General features: G+C 49.4%; 1 non-coding gene and 1 pseudogene across 1 annotated transcript; both read left to right on the top strand.

Annotated features, from left to right (window-relative positions):
• The first annotated feature begins 8,127 nt into the window (after window positions 1-8,127).
• On the top strand, window positions 8,128-8,232 carry LOC148317984 (U6 spliceosomal RNA). Its single transcript, XR_015839974.1, has one exon. It is a non-coding gene; the product is annotated as a U6 spliceosomal RNA (small nuclear RNA).
• Window positions 8,233-8,820: 588 nt separating this feature from the next.
• On the top strand, window positions 8,821-8,939 carry LOC148317983 (5S ribosomal RNA; annotated as a pseudogene).
• The last annotated feature ends 3,178 nt before the right edge of the window (window positions 8,940-12,117 follow it).

The raw sequence follows: 12,117 nt of genomic DNA, 5'->3' as shown, positions 1-12,117 counted from the left end.
AGTCGCTCTTGGGTCCTCCTTTCCCAACACTCGGTTCTCCGAACCTCGACAGAATAATCCGGCCAAACCAATGGACCCAGCAACCCCGGATTCCCTCGGGGAGGCGCTCGCCCTCCAAGGAAGCCAGCTCGAGCGCCACGAGAGAATGCTACAGGAGTTCCCGGGCTACTTCCAGGCAATCCACCGCCAACTCACGCACCTCTCCAACCAGGTGGGCTCGCTCACTTCCTTCCCCGACCTCCCTAGCGGTGCTTCCCCGGCTCCTCCTGCTCCCGCGACGTCCTTCTCGGGCAGCAGGGAGCCCCACATTCCCACGCCAGAGCCCTACTCCGGGAACTTAGGCTCTTGCAGCCAATTCCTCCTCAGCACGTCGCTGGTTTTCGACCTGCAACCCCACAGCTACTCCTCCGACCGGGCGAAGATAGCGTACATGATTAACCTGCTCCGCGGCCGCGCCGCCAAATGGGCTACGGCGTTGTGGGAGGCTTTGTCACCGGCGATGTTTTGCCGAGAGCTGCGGCGCGAAGCGTCCCGGAGACTGCTCGCTCTCCGACAAGGCTCCCGCTCGGCAGCCGACTTTTCTGTCGAGTTTCGCATCCTGGCTCACGAGAGCCGATGGAACGAGCCAGCTCTCCGCGAGGTCTTCCTAAACGGGTTGACCGACTCCCTCAAAGACGAGCTGGCCGTGCGCGACGAAACCTCGACCCTCGAAGAGCTGATCGATTTAGCCATCAAGGTCGACCACCGGTTACGGGACCGGCAGGCCGACCGGTCCCGGCGACCGCCCAGGCCCGCCGCTCGCTCGGCGACCTCCCTCGCCGAGGCCAGCCCCCCGGTTCCGGCCCAGCCCTCCGCCGGCCCGGATGAACCCATGCAATTGGGAAGGACTGCTCTGGACGCCCAGGAGCGTCAGCGACGCCTTTCTCAGCAACTATGCCTCTACTGTGGCCTTTCCGGACACTATCTAGCCACCTGCCCAGTTAAACCAAAAGAGCAGGCTCGTCGTTGACGGAGAGCCCAACGTCGAGCCTTCTGGTGTCCGCCACTGGCTCTTCACCTCGGATGTCGGTCTCCGCACGTTTGCTGGGGCAACACAACCCTCTCCCGGTCACCGCGCTGATCGACTCGGGGGCCGACGGGAGCTTCCTGGACCTAACCCTGACACGCCAACTCGGGGTCTCAATGGAACCCCTCGCCTCCCCCCGGCGGGTGGTGGCGCTGGATGGACACCTGATCGCCCAGGACTCCCAGCAGACCACCCCCCTGACCCTCATCGTTTTGGGCAACCACCGGGAATCCATCCAACTATTCCTCATCCACTCCCCCCAGGTCCCCCTGGTCCTGGGTTTCCCGTGGCTCCAGACCCACAACCCCACCATTGACTGGAGGAGGTGTTCCCTCACCGGATGGAGCGAGTTCTGCCACTCTCACTGCCTGCGCTCCGCGGATCCGGCTCCTTCATCTCCTTCTCCCGCTCCTCCCCGGCCCGACGTTTCTGCCGTGCCTCCCGAGTACCACGACCTCGCCCAGGTATTCAGCAAGGACCTCGCCCGCACTCTCCCTCCCCATCGGCCCTATGACTGCGCCATCGACCTCCTCCCGGGGGCTCCTCTACCAAACAGCCGCCTGTGCAACATCTCTAGGCCGGAGAAGGAGGCGATGGAGAGCTACATCCGCGAGTCCCTGGCCGCCGGGCTCATTCGCCCCTCCTCATCTCCCTTGGGAGCTGGGTTCTTTTTCGTTAAGGAGAAGGATTCCTCGCTCCGTCCTTGCATTGACTTCAAGCCACTGAACCAAATCACCATCAAGAACAAGTCTTCGCTTCCCCTCATTGACCCCTCCTTCGAGCCCTTATGCGAGGACCAGGTTTTTTCCAAGCTGGACCTCCGAAACGCCTACCACCTGGTACGTATCCGAGAGGGCGACGAGTGGAAGACGGCGTTCAACACTCCCCTGGGGCACTTCGAGTACCTTGTGATGCCCTTCGGCCTCACCAACGCCCCAGCAGTCTTCCAAGCCCTGATTACCGACATTTTTCGCGACATGCTGAACCGTTTCGTATTCATTTACCTGGATGACATTCTCATCTTCTCCCGCTCTCTCCCAGATCACCGCCGACACGTCCGGTTGGTTCTCCAGCGCCTCCTGGAGAACCGCCTCTTCGTCAAACCAGAGAAGTGCGAGTTCCATGTCCCTTCAGTGCCCTTCCTGGGCTACATCATCGCCCGGGGGCAACTCCAGCCAGACCCCGCCAAGATTCAAGCCGTGGTGGAGTGGCCCACGCCCGCGACTCGCAAGGAGCTTCAGCGCTTCTTAGGGTTCGCCAACTTCTACCGCCGCTTCATCCGGGATTACAGCAAGGTAGCCAGCCCTCTCACCGCGCTCACCTCCACAGCCACCCCGTTCCAATGGACTCCGGCGGCATCCCAAGCCTTTGCCCATCTCAAAGAGGCCTTTACCAGTGCCCCGGTGCTCAAACACCCCGACCCCTCGCAACAATTTATCATCGAGGTGGACGCCTCCGACACCGGGGCGGGAGCCGTTCTCTCCCAGCGGGACCCCGTTACCCAGAAAATTCACCCCTGTGCCTTCTTTTCCAGGCGCCTGTCTCCGGCGGAAAGGAACTACGATGTCGGAAATCGGGAACTGCTGGCGGTGGTGTGGGCCCTCCAAGAGTGGCGACATTGGCTCGAGGGTACCACGACCCCCTTCCTGGTGTGGACCGACCATAAAAACCTGGCCTACCTGCAGTCCGCCAAGAGGTTGAACCCTCGCCAGGCTCGCTGGAACCTCTTCCTGAGTCGCTTCAACTTCACCCTCTCCTTCCGACCCGGCTCCAACAACGGTAAGGCTGATGCCCTCTCCCGCCTGTTTTCATCTCCCGCCAGCCCGGACACGCCCGAACCCATCCTACCCTCCTCCTGCCTCCTGGGAGCGGCCACCTGGGAAGTCGAGCGGATCGTCAGAGAGGCCCAGCAGAAACAACCGGATCCCCGGCCAGACCCCTCCGACCGCCTGTTCGTACCCGATGCCGCGCGGTCTCAGGTTCTCCAATGGGGGCACTCGTCCTCGCTTACCTGCCACCCGGGCGTGGCGCGCACCCTCCGCTTCCTCCAACAGCGCTTCTGGTGGCCCCGCATGGCAAAGGACACCCGCGAATTCGTGTTGACCTGCTCCGTCTGTGCACGCGGTAAGGCCTCCCACTCGGTCCCGGCCGGCCTCCTCCGTCCCCTGCCCATCCCGAGTCGCCCCTGGTCCCACATCGCCCTGGATTTCGTCACCGGTCTTCCTCCCTCCAATGGGCACACCGTCATCTTAACCATCATTGACCGTTTCTCCAAGTGCGTGCACTACGTCCCCCTTCCCAAGTTGCCCACCGCCTTGGAGACGGCCAAACTCCTCTCACAGCACGTTTTCCGACCCCATGGAATTCCGGTGGACATCGTTTCCGACCGAGGCCCCCAGTTCTCCTCGCAGGTCTGGAGAGAGTTCTGCAAAGCGGTGGGAGCCACGGCCAGCCTCTCCTCCGGCTACCACCCGCAGACCAACGGGCAGACCGAGCGGGCCAACCAAGACCTTGAAGCAGCGCTTCGGTGCGTGGTGGCCCGCAACCCGGTCTCGTGGAGCGAGGCCCTGCCCTGGATCGAATACGCCCACAACTCCCTCTCCTCCGCCGCTACAGGTATGTCACCTTTCATGGCCTGTTTTGGTTATCAACCCCCTCTATTCAGTGACCAGGAGCACGCCGTGGCCATCCCTTCCGTCGAGGAGCACCTCCGCCGGATCCGAGGAGTCTGGGCCGAGGTGAAGGCCTCCCTCACTCGCACGGCACAGAAGAACAAGCGCTGGGCCGACCGCCACCGGTCCCCGGCTCCGGACTACAAACCCGGCCAGATGGTGTGGCTCTCGTCCCGCGACCTCCCACTGCAGACGGATTCGCGTAAGCTGGCTCCCCGGTTCATCTGTCCCTTCCCGATCACGAAAATAATTAACCCGTGCTCCGTCCGGCTCAAGCTCCCCGACTCCCTTAAGATTCATCCTACTTTTCACGTCTCCCTTCTCAAGCCTGTTTCCTCCAGCCCTCTGAGCCCTCCGACCGTCTCCCCTCCACCCCCCCTGATGATTGACGACCACCCGGCATTTACGGTATCCAAAGTGTTGGACGTGCGGCGCCGAGGTAGAGGTTTCCAGTACCTGGTGGATTGGGAAGGGTACGGCCCTGAGGAGCGCTCGTGGATCCCTCGCAAGCTCTTCCTGAACAACTCCCCCATCAGGGAATTCTACGCCCTACACCCGGACAAGCCGGGTAGGACGCCAGGAGGCGTCCGTTGAGGGGGGGGTACTGTGGCGGTTCGGGTTTGGGAGGGGGCCTGGCGTGTGTGATTGCTTGCAGGTTCGCGGCGTTTCCAGCCAGGCACACCTCCGGAGAAAGTGGGCGTCGGCTCCTGCGCACCTGCTGCTCATCAGTGGCAATCACCGCCAGCATAAGACCCAGCCGCGCCAGGAGCCAGACGCCGGATTATCCCGTCACCTTACGTGGTACTGGCTCATGTCCCGACACGCTGTCGGTTCGCCGGATCTTGTAGCCTCCCGTGCTTGTCTGACCTCCGTGCCTTCTTGTTCCCCCTCCAGCCGTCCCGAGCCCGTCCGGACCCGAGTTACCTGCACCCGTTCCCGAGTTCCTGATCGGCGTTCGTCTCGCCAGCGCTCCCCCCGACGCGCCGCTCACCTGCCTCTTCCGTGCCGCTCCCGCCGCTCCTCCGCCAGCCCGCCAGCTACTCCCGGTGCTCGTCGCTTCGACGCCTGCCCGCCGATCCTCGCTCCCGCAGCCACGCTCTTGGCTCGGCCTGCCTCGCCGCCTCCTCCTTCAATAAACCCTGTTCATACCACCCCAGTCGCTCTTGGGTCCTCCTTTCCCAACGCTCGGTTCTCCGAACCGCGACATGGGGTCTGTTGGTCAGTGTAGAGGTTATTTTAGATTCCATTAGTTTCTTCTTATTTTCGTTGTTCAACCTCTTCGTTTGGTGGCGAATAAAAACAACTTTTTAGGCGTGAACAAACACTGATGGTCGAAGCACGGTAAAAAGACTGTGTTGCTCCTTCGCCATCATCTTTATTTCTTCTTCAACCAAAAAACACTTTTTTCTTCGTGCATTACAGTAAATAAAGAATTGCGCCCTCTAACGTTGACACATTTCACTCCACAAATCAAAATAATTACAAAAGACAAAGAAATGTATAATTTCTTCCCACAAACATACAAATGGCAAAAAACTAATATTTGCATTTCATTATCCATAAAAATATAAACATTTGTGAAATGGCGCTAACATTCCGGCCCCTAATTGTTCTGTTTGGGCATAACAATTACAAAAATTATAAAAGCGACATTCTAAACTGTTCTATTATAAAACCATATTTGAATGTAAACGCAACACGTTTGTATTTTGAAACTAATCACATCACTGCTCCATTTCAAGCAAAAGGCATAACTTGTCAACGGGCCTTTCCAAAACACTACTTTTTGTCTTAACCAAAACTCTTCTCACGTGACCATTCGAATCACGGATTGCATTTTCAACCTTTCCCATTACCCATGAACCCCTAGGTGCACTGTCATCTACAATAAGAACAATATCACCGGGTTGTAGGTTTCTTTTCACGTTGAACCATTTTTGCCTTTCTTGCAAACGTGGGAGATACTCTTTGAACCAACGCTTCCAAAAAATGTCTGACAAGTATTGAACCTGACGCCACCTTCTCTTTGGGTACAAATCTTCCTTTTCAAATAAACCAGGTGGTAAAACAGGTTGTCTTTTTAGAAGCAGCAAATGATTTGGTGTTAATGCTTCTATGTCATTTAGATCATTTGAAACTCTGGTAATTGGTCTATTATTAATAATAGATTCCACTTCACAAAACAAAGTGTGAAGACGTTCATCATCTAGAGTTTGTAGTTTCAATAATGAAACAAGAATTCGTCTAACAGAACGGATCTGTCTCTCCCAAATCCCACCAAAATGAGACCCAGAAGGTGGATTGAATATCCATGTAACACCTTTTTGCAAAAGTGACTCAGCAATTTTTGACTTGTTCCAACCTTTGATTGCTTCACGGATTTCCTTTTGTGCACAAACCAGGTTTGTACCATTATCTGATCTCATAACAGAAACTTGGCCTCTCCTGGCTACAAACCTTCTGAATGCGTTAATGCATGAATCAGTTTCATGTGAGTGAGCAACTTCTATGTGAACTGCTCTTGTGGTAAGATAAATAAAAGGTAAATAAAACACCATACCTTTTCACATTACTCCTGCCACATTTAACATCAAAAGGTCCAAAATAGTCCATCCCTACGTTTGTGAAAGGGGGATTGTCCATTTCAAGTCTATCTTTTGGCAGATTTGCCATTTTCTGTTCACCAGGTTTGACTGACAACCTTTTAAAAATGACACATTTTGACAAGATTTTCCTTAGAGCTGCATGAGCTTTCGGAATCCAATATTTTTCTCTCAGCTTGGACAACATTACATTCCTACCACTATGACCTGTTTGCATGTGAATGTGTCTGAGTATCAAAGAAGATACATAGTGGTCTTGATGAAGTATTACAGGGTGTTTCACATTGCATGGTAAAGCAGATTTATCCAGCCTTCCACCCACCCTCAAGACATCATTGTCCAACACAGGATCTAGTTTCAATATATGGCTAGTCCTTTTGACCTTTTGACCCATCTGTAGAATAAGGATTTCATCTTTGTAGCTCTGATTTTGACAAAATGTAACAATTTCCTTCTCTGCATCTTCCAGTTCTGTGGCAGTTAAGTAACATTCATTTCTGTTCAACTTTTGCTCTGTATTTCCCTTTTTCGATCGGCTATCACTGGATGGCAAACTTTTGCGCTCATGCGACAGTTTTAAGAGTAGCTGTTTGAATCTCAACATCCAGGCAATAGCCTTTTTTAATCTGTACCAATCTGAGTAGTACCAAATAAATTGGCTGATTGGATCGTCTCGCACAGTATCGACAGTAACGCTCATGACCTTGACTTCTGTGTCATTCTGAATGTCCATTGATGCTACTGGTGACACTGGCCAAGATTTACAATCATCTTTAAGAAAGTCCGGTCCTTGAATCCAAGATTTGTTTGAGAGGAACTCGCTTGGTTTCATTCCTCTAGATGCATAGTCAGCCGGGTTCAACCCTGAACTTACGTGCCTCCACTGACTGACCATGGAATGATCTTTGATCAGTGATACTCTATTTGCCACGAAATGCTTAAATCTGGCACTGTCATTTGCAAGGTACCGCAACACTGTGGTACTATCTGACCAGAATATGGATTCCTTCAATGGCATTTTTAGCTCTTTTCTCATCATTTTGTCCATTTTCACAGCCACAGCAGCCGCCGTAAGCTCTAATCGAGGAATGGTAGTTTGTTTCAAAGGCGATACTCGTGATTTGCCCATTACAAATGAGCAATGCGATTCACCTCTTTCATTTGTAACACGAAGGTATGTAACCACTCCGTATCCTTTCTCACTCGCATCTGCAAAATTATGAAGTTGCGCAGATGTAACATTTCCAAATCTGAGTGGTTTAAAACATCTGTCCACTGTGAATCCTTGTAGTTTTGAAAATTCTGACAACCACTGTTGTGACTTCTTAATCAGGTTCTCTGGAATGTCCTCATCCCACGAGAATTTCTTTCTACACAGCTCCTGCAAAATAATTTTTGCTGGAAGAATTACCGGTGACAAAAACCCTAAAGGATCATAAATTGAACTCACGAACGACAAAATTCCACGTCTGGTTTGTGTCATTGTTTTTTCATTGATTTTGACTTTAAGAGAGTCTGTTTCAATACACCAATTTACTCCTAAGACCCGTTCATCTGGAAGTTCGTCATGACAGAGATCTAATGCTTTAACCTCTGATGCTCTTTCCTTTTCGGGACTGGAAGTCAGGACAAGTCTGCTGCTAGTATTCCATTTTGTAAGGTGAAAACCTCCACTTGCGCATAGTTTCGTTAACTCCTTCACCATAGTACAGGCCTCACTTTCACTTGTGACTGACACAAGACAATCATCCACATAAAAGTTATTCTGCACTGCACTAATGGCCATCTGAGCTTCGGCTTCGCATATACTAAAATTGGAACGATACAGAGAAGATTAGCATGGCCCCTGCGCAAGGATGACACGCAAATTCGTGAAGCGTTCCTCATTTTGATTGTCCCGCTGGCTCAGGGTGACGACGAGGACGTAGAACAGCGAATATCCACGGTTCGAGACCCGCCAGAAGCTGCCAACCAATCAACGGCTGTCAGGATGGCCAAATGGTCTAAGGCCCCTCGTTCAGGACCCAGTCTCCCCAGGAGGCCTGGGTTCGAATCTCGAATTTCCCCATTGTGCGCTCAACTGCCCATGAGCCACTGGATCTGTTATTCCGCTCTCACGGTCGACCGTCTGACCATCTCACACAACAGCACCTGGATGTCCTTGATGTCTGGAACTTTTTCGTGTCAGCACACCCAGTTTCCAGACGTGCGGCTCGTCCTGCACAAAACATCTGCCACCCATGCACTTCACACAGCCTGCCCTGACCTTTTATTGTACATTGAATTAAAGCACAGTCAGTAAATATCTTTATTGCATTAAAGTGAATACATGTAACTTGTAGTCAATCGTATAAAATCCTTTATTACACATTTGTGACTGCGGTTACAGTTACAGATTCTTGTTACGTATTTTTGGATTGAAATGTTTGCCACAATAAAGGCCACATCTATTATGTGAAAAGAATTGAGTGCAACCATTGCTTATGGCCATACTACACTGAGAAAGTCTGATCTCGTCCAATCTCGGAAGCTAAGCAGGGTCGGGCCTAGTTAGTACTTGGATGGGACACCGCCTGGGAATACCCGGTGCTGTAAGCTTTTGCACCGCAAAAACAATCGTTCACAAATGTCAGCACAAAATGCCAACAATGAGCGTCCGCTGCCTTTGGGTGTTGCTACAGTCCCGCCGTGGACGACTCGCAAATGCGTGTGGCAATTTGCAAATGCATGTCTGGAGACTTGTGTGTGGCTCCGTAGCTAGAGTAGACAGAAGAGGTTTTATATTACAGTTCCAAATATCTTACACATTTCATTCAGTTTTTTTATTCAACTCACTATTGTCTGAGGAGAAATTGAACATACACACTGCCTTATAGATGGGAACTTTACCAAACGTGTGTGTGTGCGTGTGTGTGTGTGTGTGTGTGTGTGTGTATCCGTATATGACGGCAGACAGAAGGTGCTTTGTTACAGCTCCAGCTGTTGTGAAATGCGCTGTATAAATTGTCTTGTATTGTATGCTATTGTATTGTATTGTATTTGTGTTGAACACCACACAGGGAACCAAACAAACGACCAGTAAAAGCGTGCATTATGTACGGAATATCTGAAAACTCAATAGCTTCTTGTCATTTTTCAACAATCTTAATAATTACAAAATGTTTTTCGAGCCTATCGGAGGAGGGAAAAAAATCCCTCTTAACACACATGCCACCAAAAGACTCATTTGTTTCTCTTTTTACATCAGGTTTTCATTTCCTTTCATTTTCAGTATGTTTGTCGTGCTTTACGAAAAAACAATGATCTCTTGCATTTTCATTTTAAAATGTGCAGTAAATATGAAAATCACTTCACAACCTCCCCCTAAAAAATCTAGATACTTCAACTGCCACTCTATTGTCTTCTGAGCACATTCCAAAGCTAATGTCACAGCATCTGTTCACTCATACATTTGCACGCATTACACACCCTGTCTAGTCACACATCAGAAATGCTAATGCTGGCCATCAGCTTCACTGTTATCACGTCAGGTCACTGCTAACTGAATCATTACCACGTCAATAGAAGTAAGGAGAGAAGAACACAAACAGCAACTTTGATGTAAACGAGCACCCTAATGTGATTCGTCTTTTTTGCAAAGGATTGCAAATGAGGACTGCGGTAATTTGTGTCAACATGTACAATCCAGCAGAGTGGAAAGATTTTCCTATCAAGGGCCATTTGAGTACTCTGAGGAATCCTACTAAATCAAACAAATGTGTATGATTACAAACATTGATGGGGATAATAAATACTTTGGAACTTTCCACAACAGCTCTTTGAAGTTTCATTACTGTTTAGAATTGAATGGTGGGCCTCATCGAATGCCTACGGGCCAGTGGTTTTCCACCCTTCATGAGTAGGGTGTTATCCATCCATCCATCCATTATCTAGACCGCTTCTCCTCACTCGGGTTGCGAGGGGCGCTGGAGTCTATCCCAGCTATCTTCAGGCAGTAGGTGGGGGACACCCTGAATTGGTTGCCAGCCAATCGCAGGGCACAAAGAGACGAACAACCATCCGCGCTCACACTCATACCTCGGGGTAATTTAGAGTGTCCGATCAACTTGACATGCATGTTTTTGGAATGTGGGAGGAAACCAGAGTACCCGGAGGAAACCCACGCAGGCACGGGGAGAACATGCAAACTCCACACAAGATGACCGGAGCCGGGATTGAACCCACGACCGATGCTGTCTCTCACTGTGAGGCTATCGTGCTAACCAGTCGGTCCACCGTGCCGCCCTAGTAGGGTGTTAGTGTTGCATAATTAAACATGGGCTTGACCTCCATCCTTCAGACAATCCACCATCCTAAGACTTATCAACTAATTCATAAACTATCCATGTCAGAGTTGGAATCTTAATTTAGTTCATTCATCTCATGGTGACTCAGAACTACTAACGCCATATTACATACACACAGCAACTATTTTTTTGTAATAGCGGATGCTCCAAGAGTTACTCTCCCTTCCTAGGGCTGCAAACAGTGAATGCTGAGGCCGCATAACTCACAACCTCACATTTAGCCTAAGATAAGATGTCCTTTATTAGTCCCACAGTGGGGAAATTTGAGGTGTTACAGCCCACTCTCAATAAGCAACAGAATGTAACTATTACAATAGTAAATGAATGGACAAATATGTGGAAATTATTACAAAATGAGGAGGACTTCTTGAACTTTGCTTGTTTGGTCCATGGTGGACTTCATCCATCCTTATGAACCTTGTAGTTCTGTCATATCTGCAAATTCATTTTTGTTTCATTATAAACCATGATATGCGTTGTGATTTTTCTTGAAAAGTAATAATTTCTAAGGGTTTTTTCAACCGGACGTAGAGTACTGCATCAATACATGTGGTGCATGAAATACACAAATACGGCGTGATTAAAAACTACGTTAACCACAGGGCACATAGAACAAATCATATTAACATAACAAATTGCTTCTGCAATATGTTTTCAATTGGAAAGAAACTTTTTGGACACAATGTATACCATAATAAATATTATTGGCGGTATGGTGGTAAATGCCTGTTGACGGTCACAAGCTGTGATCCAGAACAGGATGAGCAGTAGAAAAAATGGATCGATACATTATGAGTTTGTGTAAATTAAATACTTTTCTGTGTTAATGTTAATATATATTTTTATTTCAGTGTTGAGATTGTTGTTTTAATTAATGTGCAATTTGCACAGTGGCAGTTAACAAACAAAAGCACAAAGCACAGTAAATTACAATTTACTCTAAAAAGACCCGGTAAACAGTAAAATTAGTGGGTAAAATACTCGTCTAAAAATTTTCAGATTAAATATATGATGAACTTTACGCTGAATATTTTACTCTGCGGGGACCAAATACATACTTTTTACAGTAAAATTTACGCTATGAAATTTACTGTGTAGCGGCTTGCAATGTCCAAAAAATAAAGAATAATTTACTGCATCGTAGTTAAATGCTTTTTAACAAAAAGAAAAGTTGGTGATATAGTTCCTTCAAAACTACATAAAAATATAACATTAAACCATATGTTTACACTAACCGAACACAAGCATTATAATATATAGTTTTTGTTTTTATTCATGTGCGTTTATCCAAACACTGTATCAATAGTAGGAGCAACTCAATGAATGCTGTGTGTAGCGGACCAATGAACGAATCGCTCATGGGCAGGTGAAAGCATCTGATTGGCTCAAATCCAAAAGCCCACCCACCACACCTGCCCAATGCGCATCCT

This window comes from Idiotropiscis lumnitzeri, chromosome 19 (assembly GCF_059441095.1).
Source record: "Idiotropiscis lumnitzeri isolate Australia: NSW breed Sydney's pygmy pipehorse chromosome 19, RoL_Ilum_1.0, whole genome shotgun sequence".
NCBI classification, from domain to species: domain Eukaryota; kingdom Metazoa; phylum Chordata; class Actinopteri; order Syngnathiformes; family Syngnathidae; genus Idiotropiscis; species Idiotropiscis lumnitzeri.
This window is presented reverse-complemented; position numbering and strand designations above follow the sequence as displayed.